General features: G+C 46.1%; 1 long non-coding RNA gene across 1 annotated transcript in view; it reads left to right on the forward strand.

Annotated features, from left to right (window-relative positions):
- The window catches only part of LOC124719074, a 175,023-nt gene extending 159,312 nt beyond the window's left edge, over window positions 1–15,711 (forward strand). The window contains exon 3 of the long non-coding RNA XR_007005979.1: window positions 14,374–15,711. This is a non-coding gene — a long non-coding RNA (uncharacterized LOC124719074). The remainder of the gene's footprint in view (window positions 1–14,373) is intronic.
- Window positions 15,712–16,231: the final 520 nt, after the last annotated feature.

A 16,231-nucleotide genomic window follows, 5' to 3' on the forward strand; every position in this document is an offset into this window, starting at 1 on the left:
AGGTTTCTCTAAGTCTACAAATGCTAGAAACTTACGTTTGCCTTTCCTTAATCTATTTTCTAAGACAAATATGAGCCCATAAGGGGCAACAAAACGGGGCCGAGAATTTTGTTGAAGTAGCGCTGTGCGGTAAGAGTGTCGCAGATGACAACCAAACAGACCCTGAAAATAAAATGGGACCCAGACCATCACTCCCGCTTGTAGGGCCGTATGGCGGGAGATGGTGAGGTTGGTGTTCCAGCACTGTCGAGGCTTCTCCACACACGTCTTTTCTAGACATCAGTGCTCAGTCCGAAGCGAGACTCATCAATGAAACCAATTCTATTCCACTGAGTTAGGTTCGAGGGCGAATGTGCCAGACACCACTGCAGACTGGCTTATTGGTCAATCAGTGGGCACAAGTGGTGCCGTGAGTTCGTCTCCCTTTTCTGTGAGGCGCCTATTGATGGTCCTTGTTGTCACCCACGCACCATCTGCATGTCGGGTCAATGATAATGATGATGAATCCGCGGAGTGCCTCTCTCGCGACTGTTCGATCTTCTCGCTGTGTCGTCTCTTTATGTCGATTGCTACATTCTTGGCGCTGTGTTCAGCCATGCCAACAGCCTTGCCGCGGGGGTAACACCGGCTCCCGTTGCATCACCGAAGTTAAGCGCTGTCGGGCTGGGCTAGCACAGACCATCGGGTCTGCCGAGCACTGTTGGCGAGCGGGGTGCACTCAGCCCTTGTGAGGCAAACTGAGGAGCTACTTGACAGATCAGTAGCGGTTCCGGTCTCGTAAACTGACATTTGGCCCAGAGAGCGGTGTGCTTGACCACAAGCCCCTCCGTATCCGCATCCAGTGACGCCTGAGGTCTGAGGATGACACGGCGGCCGGTCGGTACCGTTCGGCATTCACGGCCTGTTCGGGCAGTCTAGTTTTAGTGTTCAGCCATGGTTCACCCAGTCCTGCCAACATCGTCGAATAGTGGCGTCTTTCCTATTCAAATGGAGAGCGATTCGCCGGTTGCTCCAACCGGAATCTTTGAGTACAACTACATGTACCCGTCTCAAATCCTAAAGTTGTATACATTGTTCACGTGCCTGTCTGCGAGACTCTTTTCCTGCTCAACTGAATACACATAATGAAATCCGCAAACACTTTATGCCCAGGATCGACATGCTCCCAGGTGCGCGGTGAAATTTTGATTTTTTCATCGATACCTATATGAATATCGATTTGTGTTCATTTTGCATAAGTTCTTCGCGGTGCGTCTACTCCTTTTTTTAGCGTGTAACTCGATTTTATTGTTTTATAGATCTGCTGATACGTTTTTGTTTACATTTGCTTGTTTTTAGATTTGGTGACGCCTATAAAGCCGTAGCAGGTTAGGCCCCTACTGTACACTGAGATAATAAGACATGGGATAGCGATGTGCACATATACTGATGGCGGTAGCATCGAGTAGGTTTACAGAAGGTATAAAAAGGCAGTGCGTTGGTGGGCCAGTCATTTGTACTCAGGTGACTCATGTGAGAAGATTTCCGACGTGCTTGTGGCCGCACTACGGGATTTAACAGACTTACACACACACACACACACACACACACACACACACACACAATAATATCTGGATTTATTGCAAATTTGGACTAAAAATTAGCTAAGTCAGATAGAAGTAACTATTCCACATGCCAGCTGCATGGCTGCAGGTATGGGTGAGTGACACACACACACACACACACACACACACACACACTTGAGCTAGACGTATGGAACATTCCATTTCGGAAATCGTCAAGGAATTAAAACCCGAGATGATCCACATTGTACTGCGATTGCCAAATTTCAGGCATTACCTCTCACCGTGGACAAAGCAGTGGCCGATAGCCTTCACTTAACGATCGAGAGCAGCGACGTAGAGTTATTTGTGCCAAAAGACAAGCAACATTGCGTGAAACAACCATAAAAATCAGCGAGGGACGTAAGGCGAACGTATCCGTTAAGGCAGTGCGGCGACATCTGTCGTTAATGAGCTGCGGCAGCAGACGACAGACTCAAGTGCCTTTGCTAACAGCACGACATCGCCTGCAGCGCCTCTCTTGTACTCCATATCGGTTGGATCCCAGACGACTGGAAAACAATGACCTGTTCAGATAAGTCCCGCTTTCAGTTGGTAAGCACTGATGGTACGGTTCGGGGATAGCACAGATCTCACGAAGCTGTGGACCCAAGTTGTGGCTCAAAAATGGCTCTGAGCACTATGGGACTTAACTTATGAGGTCATCAGTCCCCTGGAACTTAGAACTACTTAAAACTGACTAACCTAAGCACATCACACACATCCATGCCCGAGGCAGGATTCGAACCTGCGACCGTAGCGGTCGCGCGGTTCCAGACTCTAGCGCCTAGAACCGCTCGGCCACTCCGGCCCGCGGACCCAAGTTGTCAACAAGACACTGTGCAAGCTGGTGGTGGTTCCATAATGGTGTGGGCTGTGTTTACATGGAATGAACTGAGTGCCCTGGTGCAACTGAACCGATCGGAAATGTTTATATTCGGCTACTTTGAGACCATTTGCGGTCATTCTCGGATCTTATGTCGCCAAACAGCGGCGGAATTTTTATGGATGACAATGCGCCATGTCACCGGTTTGAAGAACATTCTGCACAGTACGAGCGAATAATTTGGCCACCCAGATCGTCTGACATGAATCCTCACCGAGCGAGGTGGCACAACGGTTACCACACTGGACTTGCATTCGGGAGGACGACGAGTCAAATCCGGGTCCAGCCCTCCTCATTTAGGTTTTCCGTAATGAGCGGTGCGTGGCTCGTGTTCGTGCCATATCTCATTTGACATCCTGTTTTTACTGTACGATCACGTCGTTATGTTAATTTCAATTACTGTTGTCACTGAGTTGCCGCCTTGCCTGCCCGTGAGCGGCAGTAGCGGCGTTTACACATATAAGCCCTGGCGTATTATCTTTGCTGACTGCTATTACTTCCCGGTTGTCATGTGTTCGGAGTCGGTTCGGATCTGCCAGTGAGTTGGGAGGCGCTAGCAGTGCAGTTCGGACCTGGCAGTGTTTGACTTCGGACGCAGCAGAAGTTCAGTCGGAGCGCGGCTGCAGTGAGGTCTGGACAGCCACGACTCGCCCGACGGTTGCCGATACGTATCACTTGAGTGCGGACCACCTTGGATGGTCGTCTTGTCGGACGACGTGTATGTTGGCCGGCGATCGCTTATGGGTTGGCTGCGTGTGCCGACTCGTGATTCGTCCTTGTTATTACACAGTCGCTGCCATTAGCATTGTCTAGTTCTTCGTGCAAGTGTTCGTGAAACTGTGGCTAGTTTGTGTGATTTTCACTGACAAGTTATTTCAAATGTTGTTGGCGTACTGAATCTGAGGAGTCGGTCGGTTGGCGTGGAACAGTGAGGAATTCTCGGTGGGGCGTAGTTTGGCCGGGGCCCGCTGGCGGTCTCTACGCGGTGTCGGAGAGTGTGGCGCTGTTCCCATTGCTACGATGTCTGTGGCTCACCGACCCAGGACATGAAAGTTGAGTTTTGACTTAATCTACCAGCAAGCCGAGACTGTTCACATTGTGTCGTTTGGAGTTCGTTGTCGGCTGTTGGGATATTTCCGCGAGCAACAACGTGGTTTTCAAGATGGAAAATTCTAGCCACCTTCCGGCGGAGTTTCACTGTATTTGGTGATTTGAACTGAAGTGCACCAGCGGAATCTTCTGCCTTGTAGCCGTTAACGCTCCGGTTACCTGCCCTGGGCGTTGACATAAATTTCAGGCTGAGTAGTTTCCTCATCGTGTTATTGCTGTCCAGCGCGGTGTGTAATTTGACAGTTCCGTGTATGATCGGTTGTGGGCGCCAGTATCTTCTACGTCGTTCCGTTGAACTCCCTGTTGTGCCCTGGTCGGGTGAAGTGGAAGTTATCTTGTCGGTGGGTCCGCTGACTGTCGATCGGTTGGGTCGTCATCGAATCGCGAATGGTTGGCCCGACTGATTGTCTCACCTAAGCGAGCGTTAGTGTTTCAGGTACAGGCTGACCCTCGAACATCTGGGCGTCCTTGTGTGTACTGCCTTACTTTTTTAAATTTGTTCTTGTTGTTGGTACTTGTATCGCTCCTAGCCGATTTTGAGATTTAAATTAGAGTTGTTTTACTCTTAAAGCCTTCAGCGTAGTTTAAAGTACTGTTTCACGTACGCCCATTCGCATTTTAAAAAATGTTTCAATTTTTTCTGCCTTCAGCCGCTTTGAGTTTCAGTTGTTGGTTCTTAAGGTTCGCGCGGTTCCAGATTGTAGTGCCTAGAATCGCTCGACACCCCCCCCCCCCCCCCCCCCTCCCGCCGGCGGTTCTTAAGGCCTTCAGCCTAAATTAAAGAACTGTTTCACGTAAGGGCTTTCGTATTTAAAAAAAAATGTTTTGGAGTTTTGACTGTTCGACCTTCAGCCGATTTGAATTTAACTTTTTTACTTCAGCCTAACTAAAGAACTGTTTTAAGATAAGACTTGCCTTTTAAATTTCTGATTATGCTTGCGTTTTAAGTTATTGGCCTTCAGCCGTTTTAAATTAAAGCGGCTTTCAGCCGGTTATTAAGTCCCAAAGATTAAAGCTGTGTGTTTAGAAAATTTCTTTTGGGCTCTCTTAATGTTTGATCAAAAGTAAAGTTGTATGTTCAGCCCGTTATTTTGGCCCCTTTCCACAATTAATTTTATCTGTCCTGTCTTGCGGGTTAGGCACGGGACTTCACGTAATTTCCCTAAATCGATTCAGGGTAAATGCCGGGATGGTTCGTTTGAAAGGGCATCTACATCTAAATCTACATCCATACTCCGCAAGCCACCTGACGGTGTGTGGCGGAGGGTATTTTCAGTACTTCTATCGGTTCTCCCTCCTATTCCATTGTTCGTGGAAAGAAAGATTGTCGGTATGCCTCTGTGTGGGCTATAATCTATCTGATTTTATCCTCATGGTCTCTTCGCGACGTATACGTAGGATTGAGCAATATACTGCTTGACTCCTCGGTGAAGGTATGTTCTCGAAACTTCAAGAAAAGCCCGTACCGAGCTACTGAGCGTCTCTTCTGCAGAGTCTTCCACTGGGGTTTATCTATCATCTCCGTAATGCTTTCGCGATTACTAAATGATACTGTAACGAAGCGCTCTGCTCTCCGTTGGATCCTCTCTATCTCTTCTATCAACCCAATCTAGTACAGATCCCACACTGCTGAGGAGTATTCAAGCAGTGGGCGAACAAGTGTGCTGTAAACTACTTCCTTTGTTTTCGGACTGCATTTCCTTAGGATTCGTGCAATGAATCTGTCTGGTGTCTGCTTTACCGACGATCAACTTTATATGATCATTCCATTTTAGATCACTCCTAATGCGTACTCCCAGATAATTTGTGGAATTAATTGCTTCCAGTTGCTGACCTGCTATATTGTAGCTAAATGATAAGGGATCTTTCTTTCTATGTATTCGCAGTACATTACACTTGTCTACATTGAGATTCAATTGCCATTCCCAACACCATGCGTCAATTAGCTGCAGATTCTCCTGAATTTCAATACAATTTTCCATTGTTACAACCTCTCGATATACTGCAGTATCATCCGCGAAAAGCCTCAGTGAACTTCCGATGTCATCCACAAGGTCATTTATGTGTATTGTGAAAAGCAACGGTCCTACGACACTCCCCTGCGGCGCACCTGAAATCACTCTTACTTCGGAAGACTTCTCTCCAATGAGAATTACATGCGGCCGACTTCCTTTTCTATTCCCACGGGACAGATGACCTCGCTGTTTGCTCACCTCCCCCAAATCATGGTTGGTTAACCATGAATCCCATCGAACACTTATGAGACATAATCGGGAGGCTTTCGCAGTTATGGACGGCTATAGAGTCATCGTGGCTGAATATTTCTGCAGGGGACTTCCAACGACATGTTGAGTCCATGACACGTAGAGTCGCTGGACTACGCGGGCCGAAGGAGGTCCGACTTTGTCAACCCAGTGCATTTTAATAAAGTAGCATGCGACCGAGACACTTACTGTTATGATGTAGTCCGATACAAAGTTGTCCACAGTTCGAAACGGCCACATTTCGCGAAATAAAATTCTCCGAACTCGTTGCAGGTCAGCGGTTTTGGGGTGGCGGGGAGAGCCCTGGTCTGTTTACGCGCGTCGCCATTGTAGTGTCGGGGTGCGAGACGTTTCGGCGCGGCAGCGGCGCGCCCTCCTCGGGACCGGAGCGCTCCCTAAGTGCCTCCCCCACCCCCGCTGCCCTAAGAACGCGGCGGCCATTAGGCGCGCCGGCCGGCTCATCCATCACACGCGGCCGCACCGAGGTCGCTATTGACACCGCTTGCTTTTCATCCCGGCCCACTGCATATCAATATCCCGCCGCGCCTAGCAGCGCCGCTGCCCGCCTGACGTCACGCACCCACTGGCGGCTGCACACCGCGGATTATCTGATAAAGAAAGCTCCCCAAGGCCTTACATGGGTGGATTTTGAAGCCCGTATTAATTGAACATCCGGCGGGCTTCGTCTAATAATTTCACTCAAAGTTTGGGATGAGAAGTGAGGGGTTTATTTACATGTGTACGTTTCTTGGTGCGTGCGTAAATGTGCTGTGTTTGGTGTGACACTTGGCATGGTTTTTTATGTGGTGTCACCGCCAGACACCACACTTGCTAGGTGGTAGCCTTTAAATAGGCCGCGGTCCGGTAGTATAGGTCGGACCCGCGTGTCGCCACTGTCAGTGATTGCAGACCGAGCGCCGCCTCACGGCAGGTCTAGAGAGACTTCCTAGCACTCGCCCCAGTTGTACAGCAGACTTTGCTAGCGATGGTTCACTGACAAATTACGCTCTCATTTGCCGAGACGATAGTTAGCATAGCCTTCAGCTACGTCATTTGCTACGACCTAGCAAGGCTATTGCTGTTTATCTTGTGATGCATGTACCGTCAGACCGATGTTCAACAATTATGGATTAAAGTTAAGTATTCCACAGCTACGTCCTGTTTTTGCTAGTTCATTTCCGTGTCCTGTTCCAGACCTCACGCCAGCCTGCGTGAGCTTAAACGCGTGCCTTTCGGTTTCACCTCGTAGTGGCTTGGCTGTCTTGCCAAGTCACAGCATTTTATGCTCAGACCGCGCGACCGCTACGGTCGCAGGTTCGAATCCTGCCTCGGGCATGGATATGTGTGATGTCCTTAGGTTAGATAGGTTTAAATAGTTCTGTTCTAGGGGGCTGATGACCTCAGAAGTTAAGTCCCATAGTGCTCAGACCCATTTGAACCATTTTTTGAAATGAGATGGAATGGTTATTTTTGTTATTTATCGCAGAATGAGTGCGTTCTTTGTTGTATGATGGTTATGATGGTTGTCATGTTTGTGTGGGACGAACCAAGGTGCGTCTGTCGTGATTCTGAAGGGAACATTGTATGTCCTGTGCCCCCGATGTTCAATTATCGAATTTTGTGCCCCTCTGGAAACTTTTTAAGACACCAGCTTACAATTTCCCATAATTATTGAATGCACCTTTCTAGATACACTGAACTAGAACTATTACTAAAATTGCATTGTGGGGCGTGTTATCTTGTCTTTCAAACACTCAATTTTTTGACAGGGTTTTGTAAATAAATGAACATATAAACAAAAAAACTCAGGATGTTTCAATTGTTCTAGTTCCATATGTGTTGCATCTCACACTTCGCATGCTATGAAAATTCCATGTTGTTTATGAAGTTCAGAAATATTGCGATTTAAAACTTTTTTTTATTACAGTTCTTATACAGACTTAAATTTCTGCGTCTTTCATGCACTAGAATTGCCCTGGCCCATAGTCTGTCTTCTTCAGTGTCACACCAGCCCAATGCTTGCCGCCCCCTTTCCTTTCTTGCTTCTTTTGTCATGTTTTGAGCAGCTAACTCTGCTTCACATACACGAAGCTTATCGTGTTCCCGCGGTCTTTTAGCTTTGTTCTGTCCAAATCTTTCCCCTAACTTCTCCAGAACCTCAAGTCTTTCATAGTTCCCACCATTAACAGTTGTTACAGCATCAGACACTGCTAACTTTAGAGTCAAGAGGCCAACAAATACATTTTTAGGCACACGGCACCACACAACATTACTGAAAGACTCATTCACGATCTGGATCTTCTTTAGTAGCTCAGGGTTTCCCAGATCTCTGTAAATAGGTTTGTTTGCCTCCATTATTGCCAAAGGAAGATAACGTTTACCACTGTCATCAGTTTCAAAAGTTACTTTCCTTTTCGATGCACTAGGGGTCGTGCTCACTTCAGAAACATTATCGTGGTTTCCTTCACTGCTAGCACACGTGTTTCCAAGTACTTCAGAAGAAAATGCAGGTCTCACGCATCTGTTACCCGCAAGTTTGTGTTTCTTGAAGTTACTTTTACGCTTAGTCACTTTATTTACGTATAAAAAGCAATAGAAGTTAGCTTACTCCAAAAATTGCCGATAATCACACTGCTTTCAATGAAAACTAGTACGAGAAACAAAGGACTGATTTGTTTATTCATAATGCCAAATTCTGAGACGTAGCAGCAGGGACAGAACAAAGTAATTCACAGCCTTCTAGACTGTGTAGTTCCCAAGATATGACTGCTCAACTGTGGCAGTAAATGCGTAGCCGAGAAATTTGACAGTCACACATCAACATTCAAAATATTATTTGATGGTCTAATAATTGTCTGATTTTAATGTATTATACACCAAAATGTTCTGGAAAGTCCAAAGTACATTATGAAGAAGAAAACAGAAAATGTCAAATTTCACGTACAATGTCCCGTTAAGTCGTTGTTTCGGAGTTGAGTCTCTGTAACCCCCCCCCCCCCCCCCCCCCCCCAGATCTCAGTCATAAAGCCTTGTCGGAAGTACCACCATCTTCCAGATTAACAATTTAGCTTTGGTGGTTAGGCCAGGACCCTTGAACAGTGGATACACCTGAAATAGTCTAGCGGAACCCCGGTTACATACGTCGCTAATGTGATGTTTCCAGAGTAGTGTATGATCATTTCAAGCCTAAGCATTTTATGGAGTCACGCCTGGGCAGTTCCCGCCCGTCTATAGAGAACTGACGATTGAGAGGTCTCCTTCAGGTAGTGAACATGATTGCTCGAGATTAATTCTGATTTTCCAAATATTGCACCATTAGGTAATTTCCTGAAGGTGCCTTTGAAGCCGCGTGACGATGTAATTGTCATCCGCAAATAGGCTAAGACAGTGTTGTCACACCGAGCGAGGTGGCGCAGTGGTTAGACACTGGACTCGCATTCGGGAGGACGACGGTTCAATCCCGCGTCTGGCCATCCTGATTTAGGTTTTCCGTGATTTCCCTAAATCGCTCCAGGCAAATGCCGGGATGGTTCCTTTCAAAGGGCACGGCCGACTTCCTTCCCCGTCCTTCCCTAATCCGATGAGACCGATGACCTCGCTGTCTGGTCTCCTTCCCCAAACCAACCAACAGTGTTGTCCCGTTTGGTACGTCATTCGTGTAAATAGTATAGAGTGTCGGCCCCAGTACTAAACCTTGTGGAACCCCTGGTTCTATTTGCTTAATTCTTCTCTCGCTCGTATTGAACCTAACAAAGAAATTTCTTTTTTCTAAGAATGATGATGTGGAAGGGACATTCATACTGGTGGAGTTTGAATAGTATGCCGTCGTGCCAGAAACGGTCGAAGGCCTTCTCTGTACCCAAGAAGACAGCACTCGAGCTGTGCTCATCTGCCCTGGACTTAAAGATGTGCTCAAAGAAAGTTCCACTACTTCACGTGTCCACTCGTCTCAAACTCTTCCACACATTTATGAGCATTTCACTTTATTGTAACGTGTGTTGTCGACAGGACACCTCACGTTGATTCCATATTTATAAATTTCCAGAAGGCTTTTGGTATAGTTCCTCATAAGAGTCCTGCTATCTAATAGCGTACCTCTGGCGTATCGTCTCAGTTACGCAGTGTGATTTGTCATTTCGTAATAAGGATGGAAAGAACCGAGCAGTTAAAAGCGATACGGCTATTGTTCCGAACCCGGTACTTTTTCGTATTTGTTCGGCCTCATTTATAAGAGATGCCTTTTATTTTTTACTAATAACCGGGTAAGAAAACGAGATATCGATTTCCGTAGCAGCAGTGGTAAAGTTTTTGGTTTTTAAATAAATCTTCTGTTTTTTTTAATCGAACAATTTTTATTCGTAAAATGCACATTGCTCTGCAATATTGCGTTATAATAGAAAATGGAAAAATCGATCAGTGTCGTTATAATAACAATGCCGACAGTAACGAGCTGTAAACACATTGCATAAGAAGTGGTACAGCGTCACTGTGACAGTAATTTACCTGCTACAGTGTGGCATAGCCCATTAGACGGTACACATGTCCCATCTAGTGTGTATGGTAGCTTGTCAGTGTTATCGTCAGACATCAGTTGTACTACAGAAAATGGTACTATCCTTAGTGTGGAAGTATTTTGCGAAGTCCAGTATCACTGGAGTACAACGATCCATCTGCTGTAAAAGATTAAAAACGACAGGAGCCACAACAAACTTGTAATATCATATGAGGAGAAAACTTAAAACCTAATAGTTCTTTCATAGTTTGCAATAAAAACAGGCACTAGCTGATCTGTTGCCTGTATCTAAATAATATGCCTTTATCTGTTTGTAGGCCATGAAGAAGGACAAATCAACATACAAAGTTTTCATCTTTATGACTGACTATTCGTAATGAGCGAATAGTAGTATGACGCTCGATTTCAAGATGATTTTTGAGCAGAGTTTCAAAAGATTAGAAATAGTACGAGAATGTTGGTGATTTTTTAATACACTGAAGCACCAAAGAAACTGAGTATTGAAATACAGAGATACGTAAACGGGCAGAACACGGCGCTGCGGTCGGCAAAGCCTGTATAAGACGACAAGAGTCTGGCGCAGTTGTTAGATCGGTTACTGCTGCTAGAATGGCAGCTTACCAAGACTTAAGTGAGTTTCAACATCGTGTTACAGTAAACGCATGAGCGATGGGACACAGCATCTCCGAGGTAGCGATGAAGTGGGGATTTTCCCGTACGACCATTTCACGAGTGTACCCCGAATATCAGGAATCCGGCAAAACATCAAATCTCCGACATCGTTGCCGCCGGAAAAGGATCCTGCAAGAACGGGGTCAACGACGACTGAAGATAACCGTTCAACGTGACAGGAGTGCAATCCTTCCGCAAATTGCTGCATATTTCAATGCTGGACCATCAATAATTGTCAGCGTGAGCGTGCGAACCATTCAACGAAACATCATCGATATGGGCTTTCGGAGCCGAAAGCTCACTCGTATACACTTAGTGACTGCACTACCCAAAGCTTTACGCCTCGCTTGGACCCGTCAACACCGACATTGTATTGTTGATGACTGGACAAGTCTCGTTTCAAATTGTGTCGACTTGATGGACGTGTATAAGTATGGAGACAACCTCATGAATCCATGGAGCTTGCATGTCAACAAGGGACTGTTCAAGTTGTTGGAGGCTCTGTAATGGTGTGGGTCTTGTGCAGTTGGAGTGATATGGGACCTTTGATACGTCTCTGACAGGTGACACGTCCGTAAGCATCCTGTCTGATGACCTGCGCCCATTCATGTCCATTGTGAATTCCGAAGGACTTGGGCAATGCGACACCCCACATGTCCAGATTTGCTACAGAGTGGCTCCAGGAACACTCTTCCGAGTTTAAACACTTCCGATGGCCACCAAACTCCCCAGGCATGTACATTATTGAGCATACCTGGTATTCCTTGCAACGTGCTGTTCAGAAGAGATTTCCACCCCCTCGTAGTCTGACGGATTTGTGGAGAGCCCTGCAAGATTCATGGTGTCAATTCCCTCCAGCAGTACTTCAAACATTAGTCGAGTCCATGCTACGTCGTGTTGCTTCACTTCTGCGTTCTTGCGGGGGCTACACGATATTAGGCAGGTGTACCAGTTTCTTTGACTCTTCAGTGTAGTATTCATATCAGAAAGGTCAGAATATCTTAGGAGGGGCGATAAATAAGTAATACAACACATTTCTTTTTTCGCAGCTAATTTTGATTTAAAAGAATGAGGAACTTGTTGCGGGGCATTGTGGAGTAACCCTGCTTCAGCCCCTATAGTTTCACGATGTACCGATAGGCGGTGGTGCCGTACGTAGCCTTCAAAATGGCGTCTGCAAGGGAATTGCGTTCCAAGCAGAGAGCTGTCATTGAGTTTCGTTTGGCGGGAAACTAGACCATCACACACATTCGTAGGTGCTTGCAAAATGTCTACGGAAACCTGAAAGTGAACAAAGGCACGGTAATCCTTGGGCGGGATTTTTGTCATCATCGCAACAAGGTTGTGAGAACCTGTCAGAATTCCCGCGTGTCGGGCGGCCGCACACAGCTGTGACTCCTGCCATGCTGGAACGTGCTGACACTCTCATTCGAGGTGGTCGGCGCATCACAATCAAACAGCTCGGTGATCAACTGGACGTCTCTGTTGGTAGTGGTGACCACACTCCTCCAACAGTTGGGGTACTCAAAGGTGTGTGGCAGCTGGGTTCCTCGCCTTCCAACAGAAGACCATTAAGAGCAAGGAAAGACCATTGTACGGAATTACTTGTACGTTACGAGACTGATAGTGACAAATTTCTGTCGGACATCGTCACAGACGATGAAACATGGGTTGATCACTTTGAACCGGAAACAAAAGGGCATTCCATGGAGTGGCGTCACACAAACACTCCTCCGAAGAACGAGTTCAAAGCCGCGCCCTCAGCACTTAAAGTTATGGCGACGGTCTTCTGAGACTCTGAAGGGGTAATTCTGTTTGATGGCCTCCTTCATGGTGCTGCCCTCAGCCTGCACGTCGCTACGAAAACACAAACGACACGACAATTCAAGGCCTCACAGAGCTTTGTGCACCCGAAAGGAGCTCAGAAAACTTCATTGGACCGTTCTTCCTCACCCACTGTACAGCCCAGCTTTCATATCTTCGCACTTTCCGCCTTCCATCTGTTTGACCCCATGAAGTACGCACTCCGCACGAAGCAGTACGTGAAATTTTGGCATAATAAAGTTTAATTCACTGTCACGCGCGCTCCATGTGCCTACTATTAGTCCCTTCTCTTGAGAGAAGCTTTCCTTAGCCCAAGTGCTGTATATGTGACTCTGCAAAACTAGCTGTACATTGGTGAGGAAACACGAAATGACAACAACCACGTTATACATGTTTTAATTATTATGGAGGTGAAATTTTGTAATGTACTGACAGGCTTTCAGCTATATGTTAACGTATCTCTGCCTCAAGATGTAATCCAGTAAGTCTGAATAATTTTTTGTATGCCTGCATTGTAACCCAAAAATGGCTCTGAGCACTATGGGACTTAACTTCTGAGGTCATCAGTCGCCTAGAACTTAGAACTACTTAAACCTAACTAACCTAAGTACATCACACACATCCATGCCCGAGGCAGGATTCGAAGCTAAATTGTAACTGTTAAGTTATTTAGGTTGTCAATATTTACTTCCGATGGAGACGTTTTTATAAATGTGAAATGAAACTTCTAATTTGCAACTGACTGACTGTTTACTATTTCTACAAGAAGATTTCATCCTGCGGTTGCTGTTCCACCCATGTACAAATTATTAAAGCGTTCATGACACATTAATGGCGGCCTTCACACGTGATGGTACCTGCGTTCTTCGTCACATGAGAAGGATTTATGCTGTGCTTGGTGCTCTTCGATCGTCAGATGTGGTCGACCGGAACGTTGATAAATAATATGCCTACCTCCATTTTGTGTTATGGTCCAGCATTGGGCCACTGTTACATCTCAACGCCCCACAAATCTGGTCACTACACAATTCAGTCAGCCAGCCAAATGGAGACCCACAATGACACCATTACAAGACCCATTCGGGTGCTGATAGCTCTGTGCCACACAAGTATGCAGAATCACTCTGTCCTCAACAGTGATCAAACAAACACGTCACAGTGTTCACTCTCCTTACATACCTTACCAATCCTGGTAACAACACTAGACACAGGCTGTTCCCTCTGTCACAGAGAACTGCCACCTCACATATTCTACATATCCGCTGGTAGTGTGCATGTGCATAAAGTTACTTTGACGTCCTGCCATTTCTCCTGTGTTCTACGTATTTTTCTCAGGCTATGCAGAAAAAGTTGCATGGTAATGTTGCTCAGCAGTTCTTCCCCAGTTCAGAATGCCTCCTCTGTTGTGATGTGGAAACTTTACTTACGGTTTTAATAAATGCTTATTCTTTACATATCATATATTTACAGATGTTTCATAACGTTTTGCGTATTTTGTTGCAGATGTTGACCCAAGGACCAATGCCTGGTGAAGGGTCTCCTTTCAAACGGATGGACAGATGAACACCAGCAACCACTGCAAAAAGGATAGGCCTATACACAACAACTGTGGAGTGTGTCCTTTCAGCTGGATGGGAAGAAGACCACCAGAAACTATTGCACAAAGGGTAGGCTTATACAACAACCTAAGAGACCTTTGCTCTGTGGAGCGTCTCCTTTCAAATGGATGGGCAGACGAACACCAGCAACCACTGCACAAAAAGTATGCAACAGCCCATGGGACGTATACTATGTGCAGTGTCTCCTTTCAGCTGGATGGGTGTGTGAACACCAGCAACTACTGCACAGAGGGTAGGCTTATACAAAAACTCAAGGGACCTACGCTCTATGTAGTGTCTCGTTTCAAAAGGATGTACAGATAAATGTCAGCAACCACCGCACAAAGGGTACACAACGACACAAGGGACCTACGCTCCATGGAATGTCTCCTTTCAAATGGATGAGTGCATGAACACCAGCAACCACTGCAAAAAGGGTATAAACAATCCGATGTGGAAAAATTTAAACAGAAGGCTCCTGATGATATGGAAACAGAGCAAAGACAATGGAAGCTATTCAGAGGTGTCTCCATTCTGAATTACAGTTGGACAGGACATCCACCAACATGGTAGGAAGAAAATGTCCAACTCCTACCGATTATGTTACAGTAAGGAATGCCACTTGTTCTCAATGTGACTAAACAGGGCGATAAGGCATGGAATGCAATGAAGTACGTGGTATGTATAGAGAAAAGGGCAGGATGCCAGTGCCAAGCAGAAGTTGGAAGAATAAGGGAAAATTAGAGGCGACAAAGCTGTGCAGTCGAACACGGTCGCAGTAAATAAGCCTACAGTGTGAATAATAGGCAGATAAGCCCACAGTCTGAACAGTAGACTGTGCCACAGAAAACGATGTATTAGAAAGTATTGTGCGCGACTGAGGAAGCAATTGAAGTTACTGTCAGATACAGGGGCACATCTGTTAAGAAAACAAATATTCCTCTTATTTGTAATGCTAGAATACATGAAGCAGGAGTACCTTGGCTGAGAAGTGTCCGCAGCGAAGCACTATGTAGGAGTGAGTGCTGTGTCTTGAAGATAGTGTACCTAGGAAGAAATGATGTTTCGAGATCAGTATATCCAGTTAGTGACCGTTTCTAGAATCACATGAGGGTATGGGTGGTGGAGACCCCCATAACTGGTTTCTGACGTTTTTTATTGTTTTTGTTGTTGCTAGACTTGAGGTTGTGTTTTGTGCTGCAACTGTAAATATTTCGCCTGTAAACATTTTCAGAGCTACATATATACATCCTGTACAATATATAATATTTATCTCGTCCGTACCAGAGCTGATGGGGAATCCTTGGTGTCCATGAAGTCTGTTCTTTGTAGAGCATTTAGAGGACGAGTTCAGGGAGGTGGAGGGCTTGTCAAAAATGCAGTCTGGGTCAGTCTTGATAAAAACAGCATCCTCTGCCCAGTCAGGGGCATTACTCGCTTGTAAGAAGCTGGGGGATGTTTCTGTTACTATCACGCCCCATAAAAGCTAAAATATGGTCCAAGGCATTATCTTCCACAGGGATCTTCTTTTACAGTCCAATGACGAGCTGCGCGCCAACTTGGAGTGACGAGGTGTCCATTTCGTCTGGCGTGTCCACTGGGGTCCAAGGAATAATCAGGTTGCCACTGGTGCCTTCATCTTGGCCTTCGAGGGTGATACATTACCTGAGAAGGTCAAGGTGACGGTCTACCACTGTGATGCCAAGCCATATATCCCTCCCCCGATACGGTGCTTCAAGTGTTGGAAGTTAGGCCATATGTCT

This window comes from Schistocerca piceifrons, chromosome 10 (genome assembly GCF_021461385.2).
Source record: "Schistocerca piceifrons isolate TAMUIC-IGC-003096 chromosome 10, iqSchPice1.1, whole genome shotgun sequence".
Taxonomy (NCBI): domain Eukaryota; kingdom Metazoa; phylum Arthropoda; class Insecta; order Orthoptera; family Acrididae; genus Schistocerca; species Schistocerca piceifrons.